The sequence below is a fragment of the Panulirus ornatus genome, chromosome 8 (assembly GCF_036320965.1).
Source record: "Panulirus ornatus isolate Po-2019 chromosome 8, ASM3632096v1, whole genome shotgun sequence".
Taxonomy (NCBI): domain Eukaryota; kingdom Metazoa; phylum Arthropoda; class Malacostraca; order Decapoda; family Palinuridae; genus Panulirus; species Panulirus ornatus.
The window spans coordinates 6,358,960-6,373,190 of record NC_092231.1 but is presented as its reverse complement, the minus strand read 5'-3'; the positions used below and the strand labels follow the sequence as shown (position 1 = coordinate 6,373,190).

The 14,231-nt window shown below is 44.6% G+C and overlaps 1 non-coding gene across 1 annotated transcript; it reads left to right on the top strand.

Moving 5' to 3' along the window:
• Positions 1-7,864: 7,864 nt before the first annotated feature.
• Positions 7,865-7,971, top strand: LOC139749937 (U6 spliceosomal RNA). Its single transcript, XR_011713071.1, has one exon. It is a non-coding gene; the product is annotated as a U6 spliceosomal RNA (small nuclear RNA).
• The last annotated feature ends 6,260 nt before the right edge of the window (positions 7,972-14,231 follow it).

Sequence of the window (14,231 nt, the reverse complement as noted above, 5' to 3'; positions counted from 1 at the left end):
CTACCTTCCGTTTTTTTGTCGTAATTATCTGATTGTTGAGGTGGTAAAAAAGGATCTGCTACTGGATGTGAGGCAGCGTAATCATCCAGACGGTTCACTGTTCATTCCACCCTTGACCCCAAGACCTAAAAGGTTCGAATCAAAGGGATTAAAAATAGTATTGGAACTTCGCTAAATACAATGAACGGAAGAAAAAAAATCGAACCATGACAAGCACTGGTTCATTTGGCTGTTCGAGTGATTGTGGTTCGTTTAATCGTTCGAGCGATTCGCTTCTCCCTGCGTTCTGGAAGATATCTAGCGATGGATTTTTCAATGAACGCATTACTGAACACCAGATGTTCCGTCTGATCTCTTCAGAGATGACGTACCTCTCGTCGTCTTCTGCCTTACGAAACGACGGGAGGAACGCGTGACTCAAACCAGTGAACGAACCCGTTCGGACAGTGACTCAGTTCCGTTTCGTCATTTGATCTTCGAGTGGAAAGAGAGAGAAAAAAACCCTCTGAAGGTCGTTTAAATCTGAGTCATATATTCTTCAACATACATATTCTATATGATGTTACATATATTATATATGGTGTTACATATCTTCTATATGGTGTTACATATCTTCTATATGGTGTTACATATCTTCTATATGGTGTTACATATCTTCTATATGGTGTTACATATCTTCTATATGTTGCTACATATCTTCTATATGGAGTTACATATCTTCTATATGGTATTACATATCTTCCATACGATGTTACATATCTTCTATGTAGCATTCGATAACGTGTTTAATAAGCGAAGGTTCATTCTATATAAAAACAAAAGACAGTTTGTCTTGTCTTTTTTTTCACTTTCTTCAACACTTCGCTAAGACCAGCGCTCTTGAACCTATACAGAAACTCCAGACTGATAATAACATGGCCTAATATATCTATACTGGCGTTTCTCGCGACTCTCTGCCACTGGGAGGGCAGGCAGTGCTGCCATTGTGATCCACCCCAGTGATAACAGATGAGAGAAAAATATGTTAGAATAAACAACTGAGCATCTACTCCACAAACTCAATTGTTTGCCATACTTATCGCTCTCAGCAGGTAGAAATTACTGCCACAAACAGTTTGATTATCTCCGGTTATTTATTTTCAGTACTTGACCTCAACACCCTGAGATCAGAATATAACATGCTGGTCTCTTAAGCCAGACATAAATACTCAGACATTATTACTCTAGGGATTCAAAGCAAATTGCTATGGGTTCCCTCTCATACAGGCCTCCGTGAACAAGACAGGAGCAAGATTAACGTTAAATCTACTTCACCACAATTATCACTATAACTTATATAATCCTAAAATGTTCTTCACTTAGATTAATCTCCTGTTTGGGAAGTAAGATTTGAGAGGAATATAATTATAAGATTATGAGTGAAGTACTGTGGTATCAAATGATAAAAGGATTTGTTTTTTTTTCGCTGTAATGTATGGAATTCAGTTAGGGATAAGCACAGCACACGTCTCTGTTGACATGTGTAGTGTCCCAGTTTGCCGCCAGGTGGCAACGCCAGGGGATACATCAGGTCTAGCCGCCAGAGAATATGTTCATTTGAAATGATCCGCGCGCGTTTTTTAATTTTAATTTTAATTTCTTAAACATATATATATATATATATATATATATATATATATATATATATATATATATATATATATAACAGAGGATAGTTTGATATGTGTCCACGACTGGTTTGGGTCAAAGGGTGGTTTTAAGAGAGATATATAGATAGATAGATAGATAGATAGATAGAGAGAGAGAGAGAGAGAGAGAGAGAGAGAGAGAGAGAGAGAGAGAGAGAGAGAGAGAACGCACTTTGCGAACCTCTTAGTCTACTTTCTTTGTCTTCCTGGCCACAGCGATTGCCAAGAAGTGTGTCGAGTTTAGTGGTGGTGGTGGAGGTAACACAGTGCTACACTCCCTTTCTTTTCTTTCTTTTTTTTCTTTTTCTTCTCCGCCATCATGAGGTCATTGTCTCCTCCCCCCCCCCTTCCCCCAGCGACACCACCACCACGCTGGCCCCAGGACCGAGAGAGAGAGAGAGAGAGAGAGAGAGAGAGAGAGAGAGAGAGAGAGAGAGAGAGAGAGAGAGAGAGAGAGAGAGAGAGATTTTCCATCATTCGCCTCACATGACTGAAAATAAGGGGAAAAAAATTCAAAGAATTTCAAAAATAAAATAAAGAAAAAAAAAAAACGATTCACAAACCGCAATGAAGGACGATAATACGAACATGTCTCTCAACAACTAACCAACTCCCACCCAATAAATGATAAATGGGTTAGATAATTTCATTAAATTCTATCATGATAAATAATGGATTTTATTGAATTCTAACCCAATAAATGATAAATGGGTTAGATAATTTCATTAAATTCTATCATGATAAATAATGGATTTTATTGAATTATAACCCAATAAATGATAAATGGGTTAGATAATTTCATTAAATTCTAACATGATGAATAATGGATTTTATTGAATTCTAACCCAATAAATGATAAATGGGTTAGATAATTTCATTAAATTCTAACATGATAAATAATGGATTTTATTGAATTCTAACCCAATAAATGATAAATGGGTTAGATAATTTCATTAAATTCTAACATGATGAATAATGGATTTTATTGAATTCTAACCCAATAAATGATAAATGGGTTAGATAATTTCATTAAATTCTAACATGATAAATAATGGATTTTATTGAATTCTAACCCAATAAATGATAAATGAGTTAGATAATTTCATTAAATTCTAACATGATAAATAATGGATTTTATTGAATTCTAACCCAATAAATGATAAATGGGTTAGATAATTTCATTAAATTCTGACATGATGAATAATGGATTTTACTGAATTCTAACCCAATAAATGATAAATGAGTGAGATAATTTCATTAAATTCTAACATGATGAATAATGAATTTTATTGAATTCTAACCCAATAAATGATAAATGGGTTAGATAATTTCATTAAATTCTAAAACAACGAATGATAAATTCAATTGAATTCTAACCCAATGGAATAGATAATAAATGGGTTAGATAATTTCATTAAATTCTAACCCAATAATGGGTTAAGTAATTTCATTATGATGAAAAAATATCATTGACAAGACCTTATCAATAAGGCGTATATGAAATTAACCACACACACACACACAGGGGCGAGGAGACGTGCGTGGGGGAGAGTGTGGCAGAGGCGAGTGGGAGGAGACCAGCTGTGGGAGGAGACCAGCTGTGGGAGGAGACCAGCTGTGGGAGGACATCAGCTGTGGGAGGACATCAGCTGTGGTGGTAGGCGCATTCCTGCCTGGAAAGTGACCTTGTGACCCCCAGCGACTGGTGTGTGTGTGTGTGTGTGTGTGTGTGTGTGTGAGGCGTGGGGTGTGGGTCGTGGGGCCTGGGGTGTGGGTCGTGGGATGTGGGGCGATTTGGCGTTGGGTGTGGGGTCGTGTAGGTATCGTGGGGCGTGGGGGTGTGGGGCGTAGGGTCGTGGGGCGTGCCCATCACCCCTCTGCCCCATTCCCTAACACCCGCCCCATCCAACACCTCCCCAACACACACACACACCCACAGCTTCACCCCTCTTGCTGTGCGTCCTTCCGTCTGACATATACCTCCAACTCAGCTTTCCTCCCCTTTCCCTCAAGCTTTCCCTCTCCTCCCACAGCTTACTTATCACTCAGCTTAATCTTATCAAGCTGTTACCCCTTCCTTCACAATATCTATTCGTATCTACTTTTTTTCCTTCAACGGGACGTGATTGGTCTATTCACTGACCAATTAGAAGGTTCACTGAAGACGGAGGTCCTCAGACCCATCAATCTAACGGACAAGTATGGCAAGGGGACTATCTGACGTCACCAACCATTCGGCTAATGGAGGATCTACCTATACGTCATACATCCTGAAGCCAATCATGGACACACTTTTGACGTCACCAGGCCACGCGGCCAATGGATATTCTATACGTCACTGATCGTACGGGCAATCATGTGGATTATTCAATCGTCACCGAACGTTGGGCCAATGAGAGAGCTGTGAGATATTGTACGTCATTATCAATCATGGCGTCCCGTCTGACATCACTAATCACACGGCCAATGAAAGAGTCAATACGTCATAGAATCCAGAGATGGTCATTAGGTCATACTTACGTCACAAAACACTATAATAACGGGAGGCATTGTTTCCTAGGCATGGGCTGGATGTGAACATGTTGACATTATAACTTGAGGCAAGAAATTTACGGAAATTCTTGAATATAAAAATAAAGAATAATTAAGGGATAGCAGAGACGAAGAAAAAAAAAAAGATTTAGAATAATTCTAGAAAGGATCAGAACTTGAGAAAGTTTCAGCTGAAGAATTCAGAGATAAAGACTGAAAAGAAATGTCATCCTGTTCAAGTGAACTGACTTTCAAAAAACAAATAAATCCCAAAATCTATTCTATATTACAGAGTATAGAAGTGTCAATCTATGACAATAAACAGAGAAAATAAACTATAAATTACTCTCGCACAGAATAAATGTATATTCTAATAACACAAAACTGATATGCCGGTAGGGCTGGGTCAAGAAACGGAATACACTTGAGATAAATCACCACAAAAAACATTTTCTTGAGTCTGTTAAGACGGAAGAGTGGAAAGCGAGCATTCCCTTTACCGCTACAAGAGACACAAAATAATCTTGGCCATGGTTGTGAAAGTGTGTAGAAGCGAAATCCACCACATCATATATAGAGTGATGCGTGGGGGAGGAGGAGCCGTTGCATATATACATGTCTATGGGGGAAAGTTAACACCAGGGCGAGCGATGTCAGGGTGTATGGGTGGCTATGGCTTGTCCTGGCCAGTGTTGGGCCATGGTATACCCTACACTGGCCATCATCATAGCTTCGTAATGCGAGGCAAGAACGAGGAGTTAATCAAAATGGTCAATGCTCGTATGGTTAGCCTCCACACAGAAAAACTGTTGGAAGCAGCATCACACAGAGAATGGAAAAGGGTCGGTTGAAGTGAGGTGATGGCAACAGCTGTTGAGGGAGAAGAACTTCTGATTCCACTCTGGTTTTAAGAGAGATTTTGTGCGGGAGGAGAAGAAGAAGAGGTGACGCCCAGATATGAAAGTAATACTCCACACTGGGCTGAAGGAGACGCCTGCAAAGGTTGAATGGCTAGAAAAAAAGAATATTTTTTTTCCCCCTGTGATCCAGCTCTTGGGAAACAAAAAGGGGAATATATTCATTTATTTATTTCCCCCTGTGATCCAGCTCTTTGGAAACAAAAGGGGAATATATCTATCTATTTATTTCCCCCTGTGATCCAGCTCTTGGGAAACAAAAAGAGGAATATATTTATTCATTTATTTCCCCCTGTGATCCCAGCTCTTGGGAAACAAAAAGGGGAATGTATTCATTTATTTATTTCCCCCTGTGATCCCAGATCTTGGGAAACACATCATGCGTGAGGAGGTTTCCCGGACAGAATGGAAGATAAAAATTATGTCCAAAACTGTGGTAGTGCAAGGTTGAATAACTGTAGTGTTTTGAAAGTTAATACTTTTGGAAATGCGTGAAGAACTGCCAAGACAATGTTGGTAGAAATTGTCGTTCTGCAAAGCTGGACTTTGCCAGTTTACTGATTCACCCATTCGAGATGTTATGCAGGTTCGAATCGGCTGAGAAAATATGGGTTCAGTGCGAGAAAAAGAACTGGTTTTACGGAGGGAGGAGGAGAGGGAAAGTGAGTTGAAGTGTTTCGAGCACAATCGTCGGCGTAAGGATGGGCAGACAGGTTTAGGGGCTGGAGACAGAGGGGTCGTTTATGGAGACTGGAAGAACCGTAGGATATAAGACGGAACTCTGAGACACACAACACTACGGCTGATAGAGGCAAGAGGATAGATATTGCTTCAGACTACCGCGATGGCACGACTGGAAAGGGTGTCTCTTACATACCAGGACACAGAGAGAGAGAGAGAGAGAGAGAGAGAGAGAGAGAGAGAGAGAGAGAGAGAGAGACGGGCCAAAGGAAGGAAGGTAAGTGAGCAAAGACTTACGCCACACGTTGTCAAATGCTTTTGCAGACGTCGAGGACCACGACGAAGGATGCATCCAAATCCGCGAGAGGCGGAGGAGGAGGAGGAGGACCAGAGGTGACTCACATAGGGAGAGGACAACTACCAGCAGACCTTTGCCACGGCGAAAGCCGTAAAGGCAATCAACAACAAGAGAGTAGGATTCTTCGTGTTGAGGAAAGTGAGAGTTAAGGAGAGTTCCAGAGGCTTTGGAGATGCAGGAGTGAGAGCGGCTGAGGCGATAGTTAGGGAGGTGGTGGTGGTGGTGGGGTTAGGGAGATATCCTCGCTCAGAGATGGGGCTGCAGCGAGGCAAGCTGCCAAGACCAAGGGAAAGTTAACCTTTTTTTTCTTTCTGTTTTCTAAAGACCAGGACGAAATGGACGAGCGAGTATCGCACTTCAACAATATTTATTTTTATCCTCCGACGTTTTCGTCTTCTCTGGCACCGCCACAGTCCTGCACTCCCGACGAAAGTGAGGATCCAACAGACGTCCAGGTCGAGGGTTCGTGAGGCAAAGGCGTCCGTCGTGTTGCTGACGGCCACACCCCGTCCCTCCTCCTTCGTGTTGGTATTTCCTCAGCTTCCTCAGTCCTGCTGGCTGGTGACGGTCGAGGCTGGCTGGCTGGCTGGCTGGTCCCTCACTCCCTCCCTCTCTCCATCAGTGACGGTCGAGGCTGGCTGATCCCTCCCTTACTCCCTCCCTCTCTCTATCAGTGACGGTCGAGGCTGGCTGATCCCTCCCTCAATCTTTTCCTGTCTCCATCAGTGACGGTCGAGGCTGGCTGATCGCTCACTCACTCCCTCCCTCACTCCATCAGTGACGGTCGAGGCTAGCTGATCCCTCCCTCACTCCCTCCCTCACTCCATCAGTGACGGTCGAGGCTGGCTGGTCGGTCACTCACTCCTTCCCTCCCCCAATCCTTTCCTCTCTCCATCAGTGACGGTTGAGGCTGGCTGGTCCCTCCCTCCCTCCATCAATGGAAGGTCCCCTCCCTCCCTCCATCAATGGAAGGTCCCTCCCTCCCTCCCCTCCATCAGTGGAAGGCATGGGACGCAGCTCAACCCGCACGTCAGTTCCACCTCGCATCACAGACGAGCTAAGGTAGTGTTCTCCTCCTCCCACACAACTGTTCACATAAGGAATAACATATCCATACCAGCAGTTGAAGGGGACGCCCTGAAGACGTCTGCAAATGCTCTAAGACGAAAAAAAAAAAAAAAAACATCTCACTAGGAGTCCACATTTGACGCTGTTTTGTGCCTTCATGATGAAAATACTTCAGTGGCATTTCCCCTTAAGCCATCTATATGCCTCACCTTCTCCTACATCCTCCACGCTGAGTTCTTATGTTCATGATCTCTTCTGCTACCACAGATAACCTCGAAGGGACTCAGTAGTCTGCGTGGAGTTCCTCGAATGGCAAGGAGGTGAATCTGGCAGTGGTCGGGGTGGATGTGCTGTACACTAGTGAGAAGCCAAGACATACACCAGTGGAACCTTCATCAGTCGAGCCAAAGTCTCCGATACGGTTTCACCACACGAAATTCTCCTCAGAAACTACACCATTATGTTACCAGACGTCAGTCTTATACCTCTATAAAGTATTGAAACGTGTGTGTGTGAATGCGTGTGTGTGTGTGTGTGTGTGTGTGTGTGTGTGTGTGTGTGTGTGTGCATCTGATAGTCACTTCAACAAACCAGTCCTTGGCTACAAGGGTTACCTTACAGTACTTGCTTCGGCAGTACATATACTCATACTGGAACTATACAGAGGTTAGCATGGGCCCACTTGCGAAAGGATGACACACATAATCGTAATGCGTTCCAGGGTTCCCTTAAAGGTAACATTTTGGGTCCTCTTACCTTTGTTTTCTCACTTATATTCCCAATTTACTCCAAGTGTCCAACACACTTCGCACCTACGTGCACTTTGCGGGCTTCACAACACTTGTATACCAACACAATGACCATATTTTTTGAGGTACGACTTATACATATACTTCATTCTTACACAACAATATACTTTGTCATCCTCTAAGCTTATCAATTCCTCTCAGGATAAGCTTCAGTCAAAAATCTATTCTCCTTGCAACACAGACCAGAATACTAGAAGCATTTGTAGCCAGTAAATCATAACTGACTATTGCACAGCCGAGTGTATAATCATCTAAGTCCTAATTCTTACCTAATTACCGTAATTATACTTTAACTACGCAACAGAGACGTAACCTACAAATCAAATATAATTAGTCATAACGGCCCAGATTTGTGTACCTTATGTAGAAACCTCAGAGCGTTATATGTGGTATCATTCAATGCATCGTACATAATGTGGACATATACTCCTATGGTGTATGTTCATGAGGTAAAACAGAATCAGTTGTAAGTTTGTACAAAATATAATTGTATTTTTTGAGCCCCATGATGCCGGACTTAGGTAGTTTAATAATATATATATGTATATCCATACAACCAAACTTCATCGCCGTTTCCTATGTTAGCGAGGTAGCGCCAGGGATAGACGAAGAAAGGCCACATCCGCTCATATCCATTCTCACGCTGTAATGTGTAATGCATCGAAATCACAGCTTCCCAGCCACATCCAGGCTCCTCCCTCCAAAAAAAAATCTTTCCTCGGACGCTTTTTATGTCCTGGTTCACTCCACCGAAAGCAAGTCGACCCCTGTATATCAAATCATTCCAATTCACTTTATCTCGTGCATGCTTTTCCTGAAAAGATACTTTGGATTGAGAAGAAAATGATACTTTATAGGTATTTTGAACTAGCAGACGACACCCAGAGGCTGAAGACGAGAGTCTAGGGCAACAGACGACACCATGGGGTAGCAGACAACACCCTGGGGCAGCAGACGACACCCTGGGGCAGCAGATGACACCCTGGGGCAGCAGACGACTACCTGGGGTAGCATACGACACCCTGGGGCCATAGACGACACCCTGGGGTAGCAGACGACACCCTGGGGCCGCAGACGATTCCTTAGGGTAGCAGACGACACCCTGGGGTAGCAGATGACACCCTGGGACAACAGACGATAACCTAGGGCCACAGACGACACCCTGGGGCAACAGACGACACCCTGAGGCAGTAGACGACACCCTGGGGCCAAAGACGACAACATGGGACAACAGACGACACCCTGGGACAGCAGACAACACCCTAGGGCAACAGACGACACCCTTGGGCAGCAGACGACACCCGGCGCCACATAATGGTGCTCACTGTCTGTCTGTCTCCAAAAAAGAGAGCGAAATAGAAACCCACAAGAGTTGTGCGAGAATATCTATGTAAAAAAAAAAAAAGTGAAAGTAATGCTGAAGGGAAAGTCAGGACAGAGGCTCGGGTCACCGGTGGCCGGGGTGTGGGGCGGCTGCTGGGGAGGTGGGAGCAGATCCTGGGCGGAGGGGTAGAGTGAAGGTAGGAGGGAGGGAAAGGGGGAGGACAAGGCGAGGTGCTGTAGCCTTCTGACATTTGTGACTCTCTCTTTATTACATATATATATATATATATATATATATATATATATATATATATATATATATATATATATATACTGTACAAAAGTAACAGTAAATACGAATAGATATAATCAGGAATATATCGCCATATTTAGGTTACTGAACCACTCCGTCTTCACTAAGCAACTAGGCTACGCTGACTGAACCTTCCTTTCCTCTCGTCACTATTTCAAGGATAAATCCCTCACTTATCAAATCCCAACACTACAATTTCTGTGGGGATTACCCAAGTGGGTCGTCTGTCTATCTCGCCCACAGTCATTCCCTATCTTCCTCATTTTCGCGTATAACAAAGGATTGAAATGTTTGGCTTGGATCTGTTGCGCGCGTCTTCGGCAGCCAGCCACCACCACCTTCAGCACCTCACTGTCTACGGTCTCATGTAAACAAATGTTCCTCGTCTCATGCACTACGAAGCAACGAATCACTCAACGAAACGTCTCGGAATGGTTCATACGCGACTCACCAAGTGAATTGCGAATCTTTATATGACGCCTGATTCGTGCATTGGTGTCACACGTATGTAACATATGATCCACACACAAACACACACACACACACACACACACACACATATATATATATATATATATATATATATATATATATATATATATATATATATATATATATATATATATATATATATATAACCAGATTCACATATCATTGTTGATAATCATGATTAAAAAGTTGAGTTCGTGTGTTTCACTCGCCATGATTATTGATTCGTTAACAAGGCCGTTCAGTTCCACGGGTTGTTTATTGTTTACGAACAACATCTTTGACTGCTGATATATGGAAGTAATCGATCGAACATATATTTCGACTTCGTTCTAAAAAGTGTATTTACAACCTTTCGCCAGTTAACCTACACCAGCCATAGGTGTTTCACACGTACAGTGGAGGAACCTGCTTGAGGACATAATCCACATATGTATTACCTAATCCACATATGTGCCTGCTATTAATCACATTCTTCACACATATGACTAAGTCACGTATTCTCTACAACCCATGCAGGTGTGTATACATCACCTACAGCAATACACTGACCCTCTGGTCCTACACCCAGGTAGCTAAACGTACAGCCAGGTATTACCAAGTATCACAAGGCATTACCAGGTAACACCAGGCATTACCAGGTATTACCAGGTATTACTAGGGACTGCCAGGTATCATCAGACATCACCAGGTATCACCAGATATTACCAGGCATTACCAGGCATTACCAGGTATTACCAGGCATTACCAGGTATCACCAGGTATTACCAGGTATTTCCAGTTATTACCAGATATTACCAGGTATTACCAGGCATTACCAGGTATTACCAGGCATTACCAGGTATTACCAGGCATTACCAGGTTACCACCAGGTATTACTAAGTATTACCTGTGATGGAAGTGAGACCAGGTAGATCGTCAGCGTACATCCAGGGAGGAAGGGGGACGAGTCAACTCTGGCGGGCCAGTGGTTAACAAGGTCATGTTGTTGATGTGGTCAACCTCCAGGATAATTACGTCTCTAACTGCCCACACCCAGCAGGACCTGATAGACCCACCACCTAACCCACCTCTAGCATGTCCTGCTGAGACCCACCATCTGCCCCACACCCTAGCAGGTCCGACTGAGCCCACCACCTGCCCCACCCAGCGAGGGGTCCACTGGTCAACCGACCACCTCACCCGCCCACCATCTTGCCTCAACTTCCCCCCCTCTCCTCTCCCCCCCTCCTCCCCCCAGTAAAGTTTATTTGATCAACACTTTCCAGACACAAGCATTACCACAGACAGACCCACCACCACCACCTGCCAGGGGATTGCATCACTTCTGTGTAGCAGCAGACATACACACACAGCCAGCAGACGTACACAGGTGTGCAGCAGACACACACACACACACAGCCAGCAGACGTACACAGGTGTGCAGCAGACACACACACAGCCAGCAGACGTACACAGGTGTGCAGCAGACTTAAACAGGTGTGCAACAGACGTAAACAGGTGTGCAGCAGACACACACAAGTGTGCAGCAGACGTACACAGATGTGCAGCAGAAGTACACAGATGTGCAGCAGACGTACACTGGTGTGCAGCAGACGTACACAGATGTGCAGCAGACGTACACAACCAGCAGACGTACATAGACGTGCAGCAGACGTACACAGACGTGCAGCAGACACACAGCCAGCAGACGTACACAGACGTGCAGCAGACACACACACACAGTCAGCGGACGTACACCCCGACGTAACACTTGGCGATCGTGAATGATAATAACAACTGGCCAGGACGTAAGACGTGGCAGACGTAAGATGTGTGGAGGGTACGTCAGGTACGAGGGAGGAGGCAGCACCTCGCCTTCCTCTCTACCTCACTACGTATGTTGTTTCACGTCTGCTGTGGGTCACTCCGTCAATGTAATCTGCGAACTGGAGGAGATTTCAGATCTGTCTTGAGTTGGGGGGTTGGGGAGGGGAGGGGGGTATTGCTGGGGGTTGGGGAGAGGGGGGGTCTTGCTGGGGTCGGATTTGTCGTAGGGTGTGTTGCTGGGGTCGGATTTCTGGTAGGGGGTCTCGCTGGGAAGGGTGGAGGAGGAGAATTTTCCGGGGCGGGCGTGGGGGAAGCTACTACGCCTCAGTAGAAGGTGGCTCTGCCTGGGGGCACCAGTGACAGTGGTGTGTGTGTGTGTGTGTGTGTGTGGCCATGCCACGGGGAGGGTGGTAAGGGGGACCGGCTGGGTTGTGGCCAAGTGGAGACGCACAGATTATAATGAAAAGGTTAGCTTAGCCTGGGGGGGGACACAGAGATACAAGCTTAGCTTGGCCATGTGGGGGGAGGACATAGAGATACAAGCTTAGCTTGGCCATGTGGGGGGAGGACACAGAGATACAAGCTTAGCTTGGCCATGTGGGGGGGAGGGGGAAGGACACAGTTAACGGTACAATGCTAATGATGAAGTGTGGCCATGAGTGTCAACATGAGCGAGGCTATATATGGTCATGGGAGAACGAGTACTGTAAGAATTCCCGGATCAAGGAACCACACACACACACACACACACACACACACACACACACCAGACAAGCAGAGAACACAAGGATTTTAAAATCCAATATAAAAACACTTGCATCTTGCACGTCTTCTATGCTACTTACCCAGTCATCAACTCTCAAAGTGAGGGAATATAAAAAGAATGAAGCCATACTCTTCATAAAAATATCCTCTCTCCCCCACAGACAGACAGAGAGACAGACTGACAGAGACACAGATAGACAGACAGACACAGACAGACAGACTGACAGACAGACAGATACACAGACAGACAGAGACAGACAGACACAGACAGAGACACAGACAGACAGACAGACACAGACAGAGACACAGACAGACAGACAGACACAGACAGAGACACAGACAGACAGACAGACACAGACAGAGACACAGACAGTCAGACAGACACACTCAACCTCACCCACAGACATACAATGTCCTTCGATGGCAAGGGAATCGAACCTTGCCACTAGCAATGGACGTAGGGGGTATGTTAACCACCCAGCCATGGTACTTATTAGAGGTGAAATGGTTGGTCGAACAGTTGAAGTTGAAAAATCCTTCGTCTTGCATGAGTAAGCAACCAGGTCTGACTGATTATTTCCTGGCAGAAACATATTAACCTGTGGTCCAACTTTTACCGAAATCCTCGTGTGTGTGTGTGTGTGTGTGTGTGTGTGTGTGTGTGTGTGTGATGCACAATAAGGACAATAGAAAAGAAAAATAGGACAATGAGTAATACCTATCTAGTCATCTATCTATCTACCTATCTATCTCTATCTATCTATCTACCTATCTATCTCTATCTATCTGTCTATCTACCTACCGGACTCCGCCTGCCATAGGTTACAAGAGAAGGTCACCCTTTGGCTGTATCACTAGTTACCAGAGTCTCCTTACAGAACTTCCTACTCCAAGTGAGTCTACAATTTTCCCTATTCAGACACACACACAAGGGAACCAGTCTCGCCCCCTCTCTGCTAAAACCCTATATTATTAACTTTAGCTTCATTCACTTTCACTCCGCTTCATCCTGACAACACATTCCCCCATACTCGAACACCAAAACGCCTGCAAGGTGTCTCACTCGAAGCTGCTACCGGAACCATATCATCTGCAAACAGCAATTGACTCATCTCCCAAGCTGAACCCCCTACCCACTCACCCCCAAGCATACTGTAGATTGTACCTCTCGCCACGACCTTCGCATTTACCCCTCTCCCTCATACCCAGATCATCCCACCCATGAACCGATTAAACAGCCACGGTAACATCATACACACACTCTTGACGCACATTCACTTTCACTCGCATCCATTCACTCTCCTCTCCTCCCACTCGCATGCACGCTTTACTTTCTCGATATTAAACTCTTCACTGTACCAAGTAGTTTCGTCCCACCCCTATCACATTATTGGCACAACACATCAGTCATCCGCACCATACAATTTCTCATAAGTAGATAGATAGAGGAGCCAAGTTAGGTTAGGCTAGATGAGTTTA